General features: G+C 37.8%; 1 non-coding gene across 1 annotated transcript; it reads left to right on the top strand.

The window, feature by feature from the left end:
* Positions 1-3,559: 3,559 nt before the first annotated feature.
* Positions 3,560-3,666, top strand: LOC131513228 (U6 spliceosomal RNA). Its single transcript, XR_009262462.1, has one exon. It is a non-coding gene; the product is annotated as a U6 spliceosomal RNA (small nuclear RNA).
* Positions 3,667-5,752: the final 2,086 nt, after the last annotated feature.

Below are 5,752 nucleotides of genomic sequence, written 5' to 3'. Positions count from 1 at the left end.
TGAGCCGAAGTCAGCCGCTTAACCGACTGAGCCACCCAGGCGCCCCATCAAGGATTCTATTTGTTAACTCCCAGTCTATTTCTCGGTCTTCTATTCCACCCTTTGCCCCACCAGGTCAGTATTTGTGGCTATAATTCAGGAAATATGATTTCTACTTCCAGTTTTACCTGGACACCCATTTATAACACAGCTTGCTGTTAAATAAATCCAGATATTATGTAAAGTTAAAAACCAATCCCATCAACATCCTCCTCAGAAAGAACAATAAAAACAACAACAAAAACACACGTAGGAAAATCATATGTATCCTAAACAGTTGTTCCCACCATAACCCTATGAGGACATTATTATCAATATCCCCATTTTTGCAAATGAGGAAAATTGAGACTTTGAAGATTGGAAGTAAAATAGTACAATTAGAAGGCAGGAGACACAGGATTTAAACTGAAGCCATTTGACTGCAGAGAGTATACTCTTAATCATTATTCTCTAATCCTTGCAAAACAAAAACAGATGGTTCACATATGAAGATTATCCCATTATGTATCATGAATGATTAGTTCACCAACTAAAAATCATAAACAGTTCGGAAGCATTGTCACTGGCTATCACAATGTAATCAACATGGAAACTCAGATACTTGGAAGATTGAGAATTTTAAATTAAAAAAAAAAAGAAAGAAATGCAGACATAGGATGAAAGGAGTTAGGCAGACTGAAATAATGGCAGGGCTTCAAGTAGCAAAGGTTGTGGTAAAAAACCAAGTTGCAAAGAGATGGAGCATGGAGGTGAGATTAGAAGCATCAGGGCCATGAGCATTAGACCCTGTAGCAAGAAAAATGGTGAATGAAAAGTCAGAAAAAGGTACCTATTTCTGGAGTGAAGTAATGCATGGCGGGGTAGGGTTGGAAGAGACATGTGAATCGTTGGGAGATAGGAAGAGGAGAGGGAGGGAGCAGAGGGTAACAGTTAACTCATGTCACATAAAGATACTTAAAATCCAAGTCAGTAGGTATGAAGCTCTTTAACAACAAGAGCTATGGCAATACCCAGGTCTATGGTTCTGAGCCTGCAAAGTCGAAGGTGTGGGTTATATCCCATCAGAAGAAATACTGGGAAAGGCATAGAAAACTGGCCCACACGAAATGCATGAATATCTGAGTTTTCTTTGAATTGCTTTTAATAACTTTATAATTAGGGATCTCTCATAAAAATTACAGTGTTTTCTTTATTTAAACCATAATCTTTGGCAACCCTGGGCCCTGTAGACAGAGTAGGCCTCTTCAGGTTACTAGAGGACACACTATTCCTAAGTCAACATCAATGCCAAGGTGATCTTCTAAAAAATGCATATATATATAGATATATATATCTATATCTATATCTATATCTATATATATATATTTTTTATCACCCTTATACCTTAAATAATTCAAAAGTCAAACTCTAGCAAGCTTTTTATGGCCTGGCTTCTGTCTACTTTCTCATGTGCACCTCCACCAAAAGAAATTACTTACAGAGCCTTGAGAGCACAATGCTCTTGTAACCTGCACACCCTTGTTCTACACCCTTTACCTGACTCCTTCACATCCTTTGAGGTCAGGAACCACTTCCCCAAGGATTCCTTCCATTACTTTAGTTTTGGACTTTTGTAAGTGGTAACATTCATCTCATCTGCAATTATCAGCTATATGGTAGTTTCCCCCAAATCTTTATTTCCAACCCAAAGCGCTCCTTTTATACCATTTATGTTCTATATCCTTATTTGTAACTTCTATGTTCATAGTTCCAATTTGTCTACTTGGATGTGCTTCAGCCATGTAAGAGCCTGAACTCCTCATGTCCTCAAGCATCTCCCTATTTTAATAAATGTTTCAGATCTCAAGTAAGAAACCCGGGGGTCATCCTTGACACCATCTATGGTTGACCAGAAGACAAGGGCTCACAGATCCCCAACTGGGGCTACACTTTTAAATCTATCCCCATATTTACAGCGAGCCCATAATTCCCAAGACCAGTAATGGAGTATATCAGGAATACCATGATAGAACCACTGCTAGAGACAAGTGGCTCTTGAGATGGCCAACTTTAGCTTGAGGACTCCCTAATAACTTTGTAGCAATTCCGTTAGACTCTGTGGTAATCTCAAACACTTTCACATAACTTTCTTCCTCTCTCCTTCACTTGGGGGTTAGACTGCCCTCATGATCTGATGCCTCTCCCAATTTTATCTCTTTTCTCTTACAAAGTTTACTATTTTCTCTTACAAAGTTCCTTCCACTAATACAATTTTTTCATGTTCAATCCCATGCTTGAATGCTGCTTCTTGGAGTATTTGGACTAATACACTATCTTCTCCCTCGTATCCAAGTACAGTTGATCCTTTTTACTAAATACGTCCTAAATTGATTCTCACTGCCATTAATATGGTAGACCAGGCCAGCAGCAGCTTTTGTCTAGTTTTTTTTTTTTTTAATATAGCAGCTTTATTGAGAAAAAGTGAATATACCACACTCTTCACTCATTTAAAGTGTACAAACCAGTGATTTGTAGTACATTACCAGAACTGTCAATCTATCAGCACAACCAATTTTAGAACATTTTCTTCACCCCCAAAAAGAAACCTCATACACAGCAGTCACTCCCTATTTCCTCCGAATACCGTCAGCCCAAGGGCAACCACTAACCTACTTTCTATCTCTATAGATCTGCTTATTCTGTACATTCCATATAAATGGAATCAGATGATATGTGGTCTTTTGTGACTGACCACTTTTACTTTGCATGTTTTCAAACTCCACATACCTTGTAGCATGTATCAATATTTTATTTCTTTTTACTGCTGAATAATCTTTCATGTATGGATATACCACATTTCCTTTGTTCATCAACAGAACTAAATGGGTTGTTTCCACTCAGGGGCTATTTGAGTAATGCTGCTCTGAATATTCATGTACAAGTTTTTGTGGGGACATATCTTTTCATTTCCCTTGGACATAAATCTAGAAGTGGGATTGCTATGTTATAAAGTAATCCTATGTTTAACCTTTTGAGGAACTGTTTTTCCATAATGCCTGTACAATATCACATTTGTACCAGCGGATAGTTTAAAGATTTCCATTTCATCATTTCCTTACCAATAGTTATGATTACCATTTTCTTAAATTACATCTATCCTAGTGGATGTGAAGTGGTATCTCATGATTTTGATCTGCATTTTCTTCTGATGGCTAATGGCACCGAACATCTTTTGATGTACTTGTTGGCTATTTATGTATCTTTTTTGGAGAAATGTCTATTCACAAGACCCTTTTCTTAGTGCACCTGGGTCACTTAGTGGATTAAGTATCTGACTCCGGATTTTGGCTCAGGTCATGATCTCATGGTGGTGAGTTCAAGGCCCACATTGGGCTCTGTGCTGACAGCATGGATCCTGCTTGGGATTTTCTCCCTCCCCCTCTCTCTTTGAACTTCCCCCCTGCTCACATTCTCTCTCTCTCTCTCTCTCTCTCTCTCAAAATAAATAAAAATAAACTTTTTTTTAAAAGACACTCTTCTCGTGCTCGCTTCGGCAGCACATATACTAAAATTGGAACGATACAGAGAAGATTAGCATGGCCCCTGCGCAAGGATGACACGCAAATTCGTGAAGCGTTCCATATTTTTTTCAACGTCGCTCCTCATCAGGGAAATACAAATCAAAACCACACTCAGATACCACCTCACGCCAGTCAGAGTGGCCAAAATGAAGAAATCAGGAGACTATAGATGCTGGAGAGGATGTGGAGAGACGGGAACCCTCTTGCACTGTTGGTGGGAATGCAAATTGGTGCAGCCGCTCTGGAAAGCAGTGTGGAGGTTCCTCAGAAAATTAAAAATAGACCTACCCTATGACCCAGCAATAGCACTGCTAGGAATTTATCCAAGGGATACAGGAGTACTGATGCATAGGGGCACTTGTACCCCAATGTTTATAGCAGCACTCTCAACAATAGCCAAATTATGGAAAGAGCCTAAATGTCCATCAACTGATGAATGGATAAAGAAATTGTGGTTTATATACACAATGGAATACTACATGGCAATGAGAAAAAATGAAATATGGCCTTTTGTAGCAACGTGGATGGAACTGGAGAGTGTGATGCTAAGTGAAATAAGCCATACAGAGAAAGACAGATACCATATGGTTTCACTCTTATGTGGATCCTGAGAAACGTAACAGAAACCCATGGGGGAGGGGAAGGGAAAAAAAAAAAAAAAAAGAGGTTAGAGTGGGAGAGAGCCAAAGCATAAGAGACTGTTAAAAACTGAGAACAAACTGAGGGTTGATGGGGGGTGGGAGGGAGGGCAGGGTGGGTGATGGGTATTGAGGAGGGCACCTTTTGGGATGAGCACTGGGTGTTGTATGGAAACCAATTTGACAGTAAATTTCATATATTAAAAAATAAATAAATAAATAAATAAAGAAAAAAAATAAATAAAAGACACTCTTCTCATTTATTTTTTTAAATTTTTTAAATGTTTATTTATTTTTGAGAGAGAGAGAGAGCATTCAAGTAGGGGAAGGGCAGAGAGAGAGAAGGAAACACAGAATCTGAAGTGGGCTCCAGGCTCCGCGCTGTCAGCACAGAGCCCAACGCAAGGCTCGAACTCACAGACCAGAAGATCATGACCTGAGTGTTAAGTATGACGCTTAACCGCCTAAGGCACCCAGGCACCCGGGCACCCCTGTCATTTTTATTTGCCTTTACGTTATTGAGTTGCCTGAGTTCTTTACATGTCCTAGATACACCTTACTTATGACATACATGATTTGTAATAATTTCTCTCATTCTTCAGGCTATATCATTATTTTCGTGGTGGGGTCCTTTGAGACGCAAAAGTTTTACATTTTGAAAAAGTCCCATTTGCCTTTTGTTTCTTTGTTGCTTGTGCTTTCAGTGCCATATAAAGAAATTTTTGCTAATCCAAGGACACAAAAATTTAAGCCGATGTTTTCTTCTAAGAATTTTAGAGTTTTAGCTCTTACATTTAGTCCTTACTTTAATTTTTATATACGGTGTCAGGAAGGAATCCAGCTTCATCCTTTTGCATGTGAATATCCAGTAAACTTGGCACCATTTGTTGAAGACTCTTCTTTCACTTACCGAATTGTCTTAGCATCCTTGTTGAGCATCAGTAAGCCGTAAATATGATAGCCTATTTCTGCACTTTCCCTACTAATCTACATGTCCGTCTTTATGTCAGTCTTACACAATTTTGCTTGCTCTAACTTTGTGTAAATGTTGAAATCAGATAGTATGAACTCCAAATGTTTTCTTTAAAAAAAAGATTGGGTTATTCTGAATCCCTTGAATTTCTATATAAATCTTAGTATAAGCTTGTCAATTTCTGCAAAAAAAAAAAAAAAAAAAAAGCTCAGATCTTAATAAGAACGATGTTGAAACTGTAAACTCATTTGAAGGGTACTGTGATCCTAATGGTATCACATCTCCCAATACATAAATATGCAATGTCTTTCCATTTATTTAGGCCTTCTTTAATTTCTTTCAAGATATTTTATAGTTTTCATGGTATTAATTTCATACTTCTCATTATTCATAAGTAGTTTATTTTTTTTGATGCTGTTGTAAATAACATTGTTTTTTAAAGTTTATTTTGGAGTTGTTCATTGAGTTGTTCAAAGAAATACACTTAATTTTTGTAAAATGATCTTTTATCCCATAACATTGCAAAACTCATTTATTAGTTC

The sequence above is a fragment of the Neofelis nebulosa genome, chromosome 5 (assembly GCF_028018385.1).
Source record: "Neofelis nebulosa isolate mNeoNeb1 chromosome 5, mNeoNeb1.pri, whole genome shotgun sequence".
NCBI lineage: Eukaryota > Metazoa > Chordata > Mammalia > Carnivora > Felidae > Neofelis > Neofelis nebulosa.
Note: the sequence above shows the minus strand (reverse complement) of the source record. Positions and strands in the feature narration are given on the sequence as shown.